The sequence below is a fragment of the Vulpes vulpes genome, unplaced genomic scaffold (genome assembly GCF_048418805.1).
Source record: "Vulpes vulpes isolate BD-2025 unplaced genomic scaffold, VulVul3 u000000841, whole genome shotgun sequence".
Lineage (NCBI taxonomy): Eukaryota > Metazoa > Chordata > Mammalia > Carnivora > Canidae > Vulpes > Vulpes vulpes.
Genome location: NW_027325912.1, coordinates 1 through 13,852, shown reverse-complemented (window position 1 = coordinate 13,852; position 13,852 = coordinate 1). Strand labels below are relative to the sequence as shown.

The following is a 13,852-nucleotide window of genomic DNA, read 5'->3' as shown; positions in this document are numbered from 1 at the left end:
AAATAAATCTTTTTGTTTTTTAAATTTTTATTTATTTATGATAGTCACACACATACACACACACACACACAGAGGCAGAGCCATAGGCAGAGGGAGAAGCAAGCTCCATGCACCGGGAGCCCGACGTGGAATTCGATCTCGGGTCTCCAGGATCACGCCCTGGGCCAAAGGCAGGTGCTAAACCACTGCGCCACCCAGGGATCCCTTTTGTAAACAAACCTTTCATTTACTTAATTAAAGCCTTTCCCATCTTAGTCCTGACCATACATAAAGTTCCTTTCCCTTATTATCTCTAGTAGCTTTACTTATATATATTAGGATGCTTAACTCTTAGAAATTTTTAATTTCCAGTGAAAACTAAGAAGCAAGCCACTCTGAACCATCTCAGCATTTTGTGGCTTGGCAGATTTATCCTTTTATAATTTCTAGAAACAGGGATCCCTGGGTGGCGCAGCGGTTTAGCGCCTGCCTTTGGCCCAGGGCGTGATCCTGGAGACCCGGGATTGAGTCCCACGTCGGGCTCCCGGTGCATGGAGCCTGCTTCTCCCTCTGCCTATGTCTCTGCCTCTCTCTCTCTCTCTCTCTCTCTGTGTGACTATCATAAATAAATAAAAATTAAAAAAAATATAATTTCTAGAAACACATGCTTTCTCATGTAAAATTTCTTACTGTGGCACTAAACACGTTTATTAATAGATCCAAATATATTTAATTCCTCTATTTAAGAAAAAAAGCAAAAAGCGGATAAGCCACTTTTTTTGTTCAGTAATCGATGTTTCAATGTTTCATTTATTATCTTATTTGGATGTGATCCGGATCTAACGAAAGTAACTCATCTCTTAGCTTAGCTTAGCAAAACTTTAAGGTTTCAGGCTGAGTCAGTTCGTTTGAGCGTCCGCCTTCAGCTCAGGTCATGATCCCAGGGTCCTGGGATCAGGCCTGAGTCAGGCTCCCTGCCCAGCAGAGTCCGATTCTCCCTCTCCCTCTGCCCCCTGCTCATACTCTCTCACACACACACTCTATCTCAAATAAATAAATAGAATCGTAAAAATAATAATAATAATAATAATAATAATAATAATAATAATTCGCCTAGGAGTGCTTGGCTGGCTTAGTTGGTAGAGCATGCAAGTCTTGATCTCTGGGGTCGTGGGTTCCAGCCCCACATTGGGTGTGGAGATTACTTAAACAATAGAGCTGAAACATTCCATTGTATGTACACAAAAAACAGTTCATCTAAAAACTTCTTATCTATCCTATTCGTATGTATTTGATTTACTTGTTTTGTTAAATTATATTCAGACTACCCACAAAACTTCACGAGACAGGAGACAAAATCTGCCTCACGCCGAGGTATTTTCTGAGATTCTTTTTAAAAAGATTTTATTGATTTTAAATATTCTCTTTATTCATGAGAAACACGGAGAGAGGTAGAGACCCAAGAAGAGGGAGAAGCAAGCTCCCTGCAGAGAGCCCTTTGTGGACCTTGATCCCAGGACTCTGGGATCAGGCCCTAGCTTCATGAGGGCAGACACTCAACCCCTGAACCGCGCAGACGTGTTAAGGGTTTTAAGGGGGCAGGCCTGGGTGGCTCAGCGGTTTAGCGCCGTCTTCAGCCCCGGACGTGATCCTGGGGATCCAAGATCGGGTCCCACGTCAGGCTCCCTGCATGGAGTCTGCTTCTCCGTCTGTGTGAGTCTGTGCCTCTCTCTCTCTCTCTCTCTCTCCCTTCTCTCTCTCTCTCTCGGATTTTCATAAGTAAATGAAAGCTTAAGAAAAGAAAAGAAAAAAAAGATACAAATAAAACTTAAAAACAGCTTTAGGGAAATGAACAATTTAAACCAGAAAGAGAAAAGCACGAGTACAACTGTCAGTGTGCTCACAAGTTGTGAAACTACGCCAGGAATTAGCAAAGATGGAGAAAAAAAAAAAAACAAGAAATCAACTCGGTTCAAGTATCTATCTGAGCTTTCCCCAACTCTCCCCAAGAACAGCAAAGAGCCTCCCCAAGCGCTGCTCCAGACAACTCCTTGTCTCTCTTTCACAATCGAGTGTTTCCCCCGAGGGGGTGCACCGTTCCTGGAGGTACTGCAATACCAGGTCGATGCGCGGAGTGGACGGAGCAAGCTCCTATTCCATCTCCCTGCTCCAAAAATCCATTTAATATATTGTCCTCGGATAGAGGACGTATCAGATATTAAACTGATAAGAACAGATACTACACTTGATCTTAGCCAAAAGGCCGAGAAGCGATGCCGCCACGCACGCCCCCGCGCATGCCCTCCCGACCACGTCCACCTTTCACTCACGGTGACTCGGCTCCCGCTCCGGCCACGTCTCGCTCCCCCGCTTCTCCCACCGTGGCACGGGCGGCACTAGCCGCTAGGCTCTCGTGCGGCTTTGTAAAGTCTCTTCCTTTTAAAAGACAAACGATGCGTCCGTCGTCGCGTCGTCGCCGGCCCCGCAAGGCCCTTCCTAATTTGAATGGCCCGCCCCTCCGCGCGCGGAGCCCTAGAGGCGCGGCGGGCGGCGGAACCTGGCTGCAGGCCAGGCGCCCTCGGCCTCTCGCTGTGGCCCGCCTAGGGGGGCGCCCGGGAACCGGGCGTGGGGCTGGCGCCGGGGGCTGGCGCTGAGTCGTCCCAGGGCCCAGGAGGCTCCTCACGTCGTCACTGCGGGACCCTCCAGGCTGGCTGGGGCCAGGGCGTGGGGAACCACAGCACGGCGTCACTTGACATTTAGCCTTTTAGCCTCATCGGGGTCCTGTGCTCAAGTCCCACTCGCACGTGGAGCCTACTTAAATAAATACAATATTTAAAAAAATGATTTCTCGGGGCACGTGGGTGGCTCAGTCGCTTTCGCGTCTTCCTTTGGCTCAGGTCATGATCCTGGAGTCTTGGGACTGAGCCCGGCGTTGGTCTCCCTGCCCAGTGGGGAGTTTGCTTCTCTCTCTCTCTCTCTCTCTCTCTCTCTGCTACTCCCCCTGCTTGTGTTCTCTCTTTTTCTGTGTCAAATAAATGAGTGAAATCTTTTAAAAAATGATTTCGGGGCAGCCCGGGTGGCTCAGCTGTTTAGCACCGACTTTAGCCCAGGGCGTGATCCTGGACACCCAGGATCGAGTCCCACGTCAGGCTCCCTGCATGGAGCCTGCTTCTCCCTCTGTCTGTCTCTGCCTCTCTCTTTCTCTGTCTCTCTCTCTCATGATTAAATAAAGAAAATCTTTAAAAAAATAAAAATAAAAAATGATTTCCCCTTCTAGTTCACACACCAGCTTCTCGTGTGTTTGGTTAATGTGGGTCTCCCTTAGCCGGCTCACATCAATGGGCACAGACCAAAGTGCCTGCAAAGTTAGAGCAACAACAAGTGTGACGGTCAGGCCCTTTCCAAGTGTCCAAGTTGCTATCGCTTCAAGGGAGTCGGGAATGATAAGCCAGGGGCAGAGACTTGAAGAGTACAGCTAGCTTTCTCAGCCAGTGCGTGTTCCCCACGGCCTCGCCCAACCGTCTTGTTATCAAACTCTTGCATCCTATGCAGTGGTGTCTTCATAAGCCAGGTTGTTCATCTTTCCATGTGCTTCACATCCACTATTATTTGCTGTGAACTGAGTGTTCATATTCTTTGCTCACTGTCCTTAGAATTGTTGATTTTTTTGCATTTCTATCTCTGGCGCACTTGGTATTTGTCCTAGTATATAAGTTCCAGTATTAATCTGACTTTATTTTTCTGGATGGCTACCCAGTGGTTCCTGCATCATATATGGAAGAGCCCATCTAATCATCATCTTCAGATGCCACCTTTATCATACCAAAAAGTCCTCATATATATTTAGATCTATTTCTGGATCTCCCTTTCTTTCCTATTTTTCTTTCGTTTATTTTATATTTAGTTTTTATTTACTTATTCATGACATGGGGGTGGGGGAGAGAGAGAGAGAGAGAGAGGCAGGCTCCATGCAGGGAGCCGGTTGTGGGACTCGATCCCGGGACTCCAGGATCAGGCCCTGGGCTGAAGGTGGCGCTAAACCGCTGAGCCACCGGGCTGCCCTGAAAACCTGTTTTTAAATTTGTTGATTCAGAGGCACCTTGGTGGCGCAGTCAGTTAAATATCTAGCTTTTGCTTTCGGCTTAGGTCCTGATCTCAGGGCCCTGGGATCAAGCCCCACATCAGGCTCCGTGCTCAGCTTGGAGTCTGTTTGAGATTCTCTCTCCTCTCTCTGCCCCTCCTGCTCATGCTCTCTGTCCCTCTGTCCCTCTCTTCCTCTCTCCCTTTCTCCCTCTCTCAAATAAATAAATCTTTCAACAAAATAATAACATAAAATGAAATTTTTGATCCACCCAATTCTTCGGTGTAACACCTGCTCTGCACCTGTCACTGTGTGGGCCCGGGATCACAGAGGTGAACGTGACCTTGTCCTTGGTCACAAGGGGCATCTGCCATGCTCATGCTCTTCCATTCCTCTCTGCCGCCATTCAGCCACATCCACTCCTCACACAGCTGTTGGGGAAGCCTATGCACAACCAGAGAACATCTGTTGGTGCCACGGTTGCCGACTCCAGGGGCTCCTGTGCTCAGTCCTCGGGTCTGAGAGGGCATTGGGTCCCCACCAGCCGAGGAGGACAGCACCCTCAAGTCCAGGCCCCATTGCATATGTGTTGACTGGTCCTGTGGCAGCCCTGCCTTCAAGCCAGTGTCTACACTGTCCCCTTGCACGGCTCCATCAGCTTCTTTCCATCACCCCAGCTTTCATAACTAGTGGAAGAGACCTGGCTGGAGAGACTAGTGAAAGATACCTTGTTTCAAAGGTAGCTAAAAAAAAAAAAAAAAAAAAAAAAAAAAAAGATTTTATTTGAGAGAGAGAGAGAGAGAGAGAGAGAGCATGAATGGAGGGGGAGGGGCAGAGGGAGAAGCACTCCCTGCTGAGTGGGAACCTCAAAGTCGGGGCTCCTTCCCAGGATCCTGGGATCAGGACCTGAGCCAAAGGCAGACACCTAACCAAATGGGATCACCTAGGCACCCCTTGCCTTGAGCCATTTTTGTTTGTTGTTTAAGATTTTATTGATTTCTTCATGAGAGACCCAGAGAGAGAGGCAGAGACATAGGCAGAGGGAGAAGCAGGCTTCATTAAGGGAGACCGATGCAGGACCTGATCCTGGGACCCCAGGATCCCGTCCTGGGCTGAAGGCAGACACTTAACTGCTGAGCCACCCAAGCGTCCCCCAAATAAAAATCTTTAAAAAAAATGGGGCACCTGGTGGCTCAGTGGTTGAAAGTCTGCCCTTGGATGATGTTGTGATTCTGGGGTTCTGAGATCAAGTCCCACATCAGGCTCCCCACAGGGAGTCTGCTCCTCCCTCTGCCAATGTCTCTGTGTCTTGCATGAAGAAATAAATAAAATCTTTAAACATTTTATTTTATTTATTTTATTAAAATTGTATTTGTTTATTCATGAGACACACACTCACACAGAGAGGCAGAGACACAGGCAGAGGGAGAAGCAGGCTCCCTGCAAGGAACCCAACGTGAGATTTGCTCCTGGATCCCAGGATCACGCCCTGAGCCGAAAGGAGACACTGGGCCGCTGACGCCAATTATTCAGGCGTCCCACAAATAATTTTGAAAAAATGACTTGAGGTGGGACAGTTTGCCACCTTGCTGCTCAAAGTGTGGTCCCTACCCCAGCAGCACTGGGGTCCCATGAGCATGTTGGAAATGCAGAGCCACAGGCTATTTAACAAGACTCTCCTGGAACACACGTGTACCTTACGGGTTGACGAGTGTTCTGCTACAGGACTTGATAACTGGGGGAGAAAGACGGGAGAGGCAGCAAACAGTTTTCAGGATCTCAGCTCTCACTACCGATATACACAACCCAATTCCTCACTATTTTTTTCTCACCCTTACCTTCTAAACCTCTGAGGAGAGTCTGCAAAGCAGTTTCTGGAATCTTCTGGCGGTTAGACAGAGAAAAGGAGGGTGCCCGTAATACATGAGCTAAATTGTTGTATTTATTTCTTTTTCAAAGATTTTATTATTTATTTATTTATTTATTTATTTATTTATTTATTTATGAGAGACACAGAGAGAGGCAGAGACATAGGCAGAGGGAGAAGCAGGTTCCCTGAAGGGACTCTGATGCAGGACTTGATCCCAGGACCCTGGGATCACAACCTGAGCCAAAGGCAGATGCTCAACTGTTGAGCCAACATGTGCCCCCAAATACCACATGTCTATAGCACATACACAGAAGTACATGAAATATGTAAACAGAGACCTTATGACTTGCATTTAAAAATTATTGCCCCCCCCAAAAAAAAATTATTGCCATGGGGCGCTGCAGTGGCTCCATCAGTTAAGCATTCAACTCTTGATTTTAGCTCAGGACACGATCTCATGATCTCAGCATCATGGGATCAGCCCCGAGTCCGGCTCTGTGTTTGGCAGGGAGTCTGCTTGTCTCTCTCTGCTCCTCCCTGGTTGTGTTCCTCTCTCTCCCTCTCTGATAGATAGATAGATAGATAGATAGATAGATAGATAGATAGATAGATAGTTTTAAAAATGATTGCCATGGGGGTGCCTGTCCTGCTCAGTTGGCAGAGCATGAGACTCTTGATCTTAGGGTCATTTTTTCAAGTTCCAGATTGGGGGTAGTGTTTAATTTAGAAAAAATATATCAAGCTGGGCAGAGTAAAGAAAAAAAGAAAAGAAAAGAAAAGAAAAACCATTACCATGAATTAGATACAACAGTACAAACTCATAACTTATAAAAGTCAGATCAGAATGGTTTTTCTGGTAAACAGGACTTTTTCTATTAATTTTTGTGGGGAAGACATTGAAGATTTTTATTTGTCCTTGACAAAGTTCCAAATGACCTTTCCTCCTTTTTTTTTTTTTCTTCTGATAAGAATTACCTCTCTGAAGTTTGCACATCAGGAAGATTGTCTACCCTAGTAGAACATTTATGTCTCAAAGGCACAGGGAGAAAGAAATGCAAGCTCCTACATACTTTCAAGATAAATAGGGGAGGCAGGGGAATTGATAAAAAGATTAGATGAACTTTTTTTTTTTTTTTTTTTTAGATGAACTTTGAATAACAATTCTGGAGCCATCCAGCAAGTAGGCTTTGATTTGTAAGATTTGTAAAGCAAGGACAGCTATCTTTTTTTTTTTAAGAGTTCATTTATATATTCATGAGATACACACAGAGACACAGGCAAAGAGCGAAGCAGGCTCCATGCAGGGAGCCCGATGTGGGACTGGATCCCAGTACTCCAGGATTACGCCCCGGTCTGAAGGCCGGCGCCCAAACGTTAAGCCGCTCAGGTGTCCCAGGGACAGCTATTTTTAATTCCTTAAAGAATGGGTGGCCACCTAAGTGATATCAACGGTTGCAAGGTTTCTCTTCCTTCTAGATATGTATGTATGTATGTATTTAAAGATTTCATTTATTTATTCATGAGCAACACAGGCAGAGACATAGGCAGAAGGAGAAGCAGGCTCCATGCAGGAAGCCCGATGTGGGACTCGATTCTGGAACTCTTGGATCACGCCCTGAGCCAAAGACAGACACTCAACTTCTGAGCCACCCAGATGTCCCCCCCTAGGTACTTAGCTTAGGGGAGAACGTCGTACAAAAATTCCTATCAGGCTTTGAATATTGGCTTCCACTTGGCCAAATTTGTGATCATGGTGTTATTGAATCCTTTCAACTATCTTGTCAGGTTTCAGCCAGGACAAATAGTGACTATTTCTGACCGTACTGCACAAACCCATTAATTTAATTGTAGTTTCCCCTTAGCTATTTAAGGGAGTAACGTTGCAGTTCAGAGAAAATCCCTCAGAATCCCATCAACATGGTGGGAGGGCCTCTTCCGAGGGTAAACGTAGGGGCATTTGAGTTGATATTACAGAATTTGTAAAGGGCGTTTGAGGACAACCTCTTGCAGGGTCCCAGTTGATTACAACTGAGACATCAATCCTTGGGTCTGTGTTTTGATGGTGGAGCCCTAGGAGAAGGGTGCAATGTGGGAGGATAAGGTGTTCTTTTAGATGCCTGGCCTTAGGGACGCCTGGGTGGCTCAGTGGTTGAGCGTCTGCCTTCGCTCGGGGTGTGATCCTGGAATCCTGGGATGGAGTCCCACATCGGACTCTGCATGGAGCCTGCTTCTCCCTCTGCCTGTATCTCTGCCTCTGTATGTGTGTGTGTGTGTGTGTGTGTGTGTGTGTGTGTGTGTGTGTCTTTCATGAATAAATAAGATCTTTAAAAATAATTTTAAAAAAATAGACGCCTGGCCTTGGAGCTGCTGTAGCTATAAAGTGAATAGCGTGGTGGGTCTTGGTTTACAATCCTGTCCAAAGTTCTTTCAGAATGTTCAACTATTGTCACGAGTTCAGTCAGACTTGTGCCCTCCCATCTTCTCTTCTGCCTTTCTGGCCTCCACTAATCTGGAGATAATCCACTTACAAACAGGGCAGCTAGAGCAGGTTCAGTGACCTGAGGATGAGAGCTTCCAAACCAGCTTTAAAGTCTCCCAGCTTTATTTATTTTCAATATTTTTAAAGGTTTTGTATTTATTTATTCATGAGAGACACAGTGAAAGAGAGAGGCAGAGACACAGGCAGACGGAGAAGCAGGCTCCTCGCAGCGGGCCTGACACGGGACTGGATTCCAGGACCCCGGAATCTCGCCCAGAGCCGGAGGCAGACAGATGCGCAACCACTGAGCCACCCAGGGGTCCCTAGATTGATTTTATTTATTTATTTATTTATTTAAAATATTTTATTTATTGTTCATGAAAAACACGGAGAGAGTGAGGCAGAGACACAGGCAGAAGGAGAAGCAGGCTCCATGCAGGGAGTCCAACGTGGGACTCGATCCTGGGTCTCCAGGATCACACCCTGGACTGAAGGTAGCGTCAAACCGCTGAGGCACCCGGGCTGCCCAAGATTTATATTTTTAAGTAATTTCTACACACAGTGTGGGGCTTGGACCTACAACCCCCAAATCAAGAGTTGGATGCTCCACCTATTGAGCCAGCCCGATGCCCCTGTTCGCATATTTGAATAACAGACCAATCAGTACAAATTATGGAAGACTCTCGGAATGGCTTGTCAAAGATCAGTTGCTTTTTTTTACAAGTTCTTTTATCTATGAGAACATATCGAAGGTTCTAGACTGAAGATCTTGAATACCAAACTTGGGGTTTTGCCATTTTGCTTTCCTGCGTCTATTTTTGGCCTTTGCTGGGCCCTTCAACAAGTACATAAATGATAAATATCTGGCAGCCCAGGGTCATAGGCCCCCATAATGACAAAATTCTTCAAAAAACTTGTGGGGGTCCTCCCTAGGCTTAGGAAACTATCTATGACACTAAGTTCAGCCTTTGACTAAGGAGAGAAAGACACTGAGTAGGATCTTCTGAATCTTTGGGTAGTTTCCTATCATCTATCTATCATCTATCTATCTATCTATCTATCTATCTATCTATCTATCTATCTATCATTTATGAGAGAGTATATGCACACAAGTGGATAGGGTGGGGGGCAAAGGCAGAGGATCTGAAGCAGACTCTCCCACTGAGCGGGGAGCCAGCTGTGGGGCTTAATTCTAGGACCCTGAGATCATGACCTGAGATGATCCAACATGAGCCACTCAGGGGCCCCGGGGAGTTTCATCTTAAAAAGTAACTTTAAGGGGCGCCTGGGTGGCTCAGTCGGGTATGCCTCTATCTTGGGCTTGCCTTGTGATCCCAGAGTCCTGGGATAGAGCCCATGGGTTCTGCTCAGCGGGGAGTCTGCTTCTCCCTCTCCCCACCACCGCCCCATACTTGCTCATGCGCTCTGACTCTGAAATAAATAAAATCTCTAAAAAACCAAAAAACCAACAAAAACCCCTAAAGATAAGATAACTTTAACAGTCTCTTTAGGGTCGAGTAGAAAGGCAGTTAAGTGGCAGAACAAGCAAGATCTCAGATAAAGAAGGTTAGAAGGGAACAGTAGGAGTTATGTTTGTCTTACTGTGTTTTATTTTAGGTATTTCTTGGGTCTTTAACGTTTCATTGGCTCTTTCTTTGGTTGTTTTTTCTTTTTTCTTTAAGATTTTATTTTTTTATTTGAGAGAGAGGGAGAGAGCACGAGCAAGGGGAGGGGCAGAGGGAGAAGCAGGCTCAACTCCCCGCTTATCGGTGGGGCTAAGTGATGTGGGGCTGGGTCCCAGAACCCTGGGATCACAACCAGAGTGGAAGGCAGGTGTTTCACCTATTCAGCCACCCAGGTGCCCTTCATTGGCTCTTTGTAATGAATCTTTTTTTTTTTTTAAGATTTTATTTATTCATGAGACACACACACACACACACACACAGACTGAGAGAGAGGCAGAGACACAGGCAGAGGGAGAAGCAGGCTCCATGCAGGGAGCCCTACATGGGACTCGACTCCGGGTCTCCAGGATCAGGCCCTGGGCCAAAGGTGGCACTAAACCACTGAGCCACCAGGGCTGCCCTGTAATGAATCTTCTAATAAAGCTATTTTGGAATCTTGAAGCCTTTTAGAAACTTCTGCATACCAAATAAGTATGCTATTCTGTTTAATTCAGGAACCCTTACTTTCAAGTGCACTTCTTAAATAAATGATTTTTTTTTTTATTGAAACATTCCCTAGAATGGTCACTGTAATTCTAGGTTTTTAGTAAGATTTTGCCGTTTTTGTAGATAGCTACAGCTTCCAGGACTCTGGTTTTTAGACACAAAGTAAGCAGGAAGTTGCTGGAAGATGGCGTGTTTAGCTCTTTATATTTAAAGGGTCCTATTTTGTTAACTACCTGGAACTTAAATAAAAACCTTAAAGTAAGTAAATAAGAGATCTATTTCCTTTAACGAAGTCGTTTTGGGTGTCTTGGAGCCAGATTAATACCTAAGAGTGATGTGCTGCAGGGCTTGGGATTGTGTGATATTTTACACAGAAATCTCCTTGGGGTTGGTGGGTTTGTGGGTGAGTGTCAGTCTAATTTTTCTATGACCAACTTATCTTAACCTGGGGATCTCTGTTTTATTTTGTCTTATTTTGTTTTAAAGATTTTGTTTATTTATTCGTGAGGGACACAGAGAGAGGCAGGGACATAGGCAGAGGGAGAAGCAGGCTCCCCGTGGGGAGCCCGATGCTGGACTCAATCCCAGCATCCCTAGATCATGACCTGAGCCAAAGGCAGAAGCTCAACCGCTGAGCCACCCAGGTGCCCCTATTTTATTTTATTTTTTAAAGATTTTAAGTAATCTCTACACCCAATGTGGGGCTTGAACTCACAACCCCGAGATCAAGAGATGCATGTCCCACCTACTGACCCAGCCAGGCGTTCCCTAACAGCTGTGATTCTCCACCTATGCCCTCTCTCTGTGGCTTCTTTGGCTTCCAAGATTCCCATTACCAATAGCTTTTACTCACTGGATCCACTTCAGCTTAAGGTGGACCCAGTTGGACTCCAATTGGTAACCATCAACAGTTCCCAGTGTGGAATCTGGGACTGGGGAAAGGACTGACCGGCACACCCAAAGAATGGGGACCGCAGACTGATTCTAAAATGGTGGACGGACTGCAGTGGCCACCAGTAGTCCCCAACATGGAATCTGGGACAAAACCAAGGGCTGAGATTTCCAACCAAATAAGGAACTGTGCAAAGTCATTTCGATTCGAGCTTGATGCAGAGAGAGCAGAGTTCAGACTCAGAACTGACCCACCACCCACAGGACCAGCGAGAAAGAGAAAACAACAGCTTCACGGGTGCCACGCCTGTTTCTCATCCTCAAATGCTGTCAGAAGTTTGCTTGGTCACTGCCAGTAAATGTGTTAAAAAAAAAAAAAAATTCAACTGACAAAATTCGAAGACCTAATTGGTCTTATTCACGGATTCACGGGTTAGGTAGCATCCCACCTAGCACGTAGAAAGGGGCTCAGGAGAGCTGTACAAAATGGAAAACTTTTATAGGCAGAAATGGGAACGGGCAGGAAGTCATTACCAAAACACAGGAAAGGAGTGTTTCAGGCAAGGTCGCCTGCCTTTGAGGGGAAAGGCTGGAGGGCCATCCTGCAGATTACACACTGGTGCTGATCAGAAAATTCCAGACTGACTGGTTAAAAGTCTCATTCCTGCAATTAAGTCTTGATTTGCTGTCTTGGGGCAAGTGACTTCATTTTGGGATCTTTCTTTCCTTTTCTTCCTCTCTCCCTCCTTCCTTCCTTCTGTCCTTCTGTCCTTCTTTCCTCCCTTCCTTCCTTCCTTTTTCTTTCTCTTTCTTCTTTCACCCGTGGCTGCACATCTTTTTCTCTTTCTTCCCTTCATAAGTACATAAAATCTCAATGGATAACATCTTAAATTTATAAAATACTGTACAGATGGTCCCCAACTTATGATGATACATTTTACACCTTCTTGACTCTACCATGGTATGAAATGATACACATTCAGTAGGAAGTGTACTTCGAATTTTGAATTTTGATCTGTCCTCGGGCCTGCGATATATGGTACAATTCTCTCTCATGATACTGGGTAGCAGGCAGCCACAGCTCCCGGTTAACCACGGGATCTCGAGGGTAAACAACTGATACCCTGACAACCATTCTGTTTCTCACTTTCAGTACAGTATTCGATATAAATTACATGAGATATTCGAGATAGTCAACACCCTGTTATCAAGTAGGCTTTCGGTTAGATGACCTTGCCCAACTGTAACTAATACAAGTATTCTTGTAACCAAACTCAAGGAGTTTGCTGCTTGGGATGCATGTAATTGAGCACAATCCAAGGAACTATTGAAAGCAAAGAACGTTTTATTACTTGTTTCAAGTAAGGAGGCAGGGGGAATAGCCCTCAAAACACTGGGGCGTCTGACTTGCTCGGTGGAGTGTGAGACTCCTGACCTTGGACTTGTGAGTTTGAGCCCCATGTAAGGTATAGAGCTGGCTTACAAAAAAAAAAAAAAAAAAAAAAAAAGGCACTGTCTCTCCTGGGGTTAGGACAGGAGCTTTATAAAAAGTAATGAATTAACTAATTTTTAGATTGATTTTAAAATTAACTAATTTTAAAATATGTAGTATTTGTTTCAAATTTAAACTTTAGAGGGATCCCTGGGTGGCGCAGCGGTTTGGCGGTGCCTTTGGCCCAGGGCGCGATCCTGGAGACCCGGGATCGAATCCCACATCGGGCTCCCAGTGCATGGAGCCTGCTTCTCCCTCTGCCTGTGTCTCTGCATCTCTCTCTCTCTGTGACTATCATAAATAAATAAGAATTTAAAAAAAAATAAACTTTAGGTAGTTGACATACAATGCAATATTAGTTTCTGGAGTGGTATTCAGTGATTCATCACTTGCTTACAACACCCAGTGCTCCTCATAAGGAGCGCCTTCCTTTGTACCCATCACCCATCTAGCCCCTCCCCCACAGACATCCTTCCATCAACTCTCAGTTTATTCTCTATCGGTAAGAGTCTCTTATTTTCTTTACCCCCTTCTTATATATTCATCTGTTTTTCTTTTAAAAGATTTTATTTATTTGAGAGAGAGAGAGAAAAAATAGGTGGGCGAAGGGGCAGAGGGAGAAAGAGAAATTGGCCCCCCACTGAGCAGTGAGCCTGATGCCAAGCTAGATCCTAGGACCCTGAGATCATGATGTGAGCTGAAGGCAGATGCTTACCTGAGTGAGCCCCATAGGCACTCCTGTCTATTTTCTTTCTTAAATTCCACGTGAGTGAGATCACATGGTATTTGTCTTTCTCTGAGTGACTTATTTCACTTAGCATAATGTGCTCTAGCTCCATCCGTGTCATTGCAAATGGCAAGATTTCATTCTTTTTGATGGCTGAGTAGT

General features: G+C 45.5%; 1 non-coding gene across 1 annotated transcript; it reads right to left on the bottom strand.

Annotated features, from left to right (window-relative positions):
- Positions 1-2,063: 2,063 nt before the first annotated feature.
- LOC140597650 (U2 spliceosomal RNA) lies at positions 2,064-2,254 on the bottom strand. The gene has a single exon (XR_011999468.1). It is a non-coding gene; the product is annotated as a U2 spliceosomal RNA (small nuclear RNA).
- Positions 2,255-13,852: the final 11,598 nt, after the last annotated feature.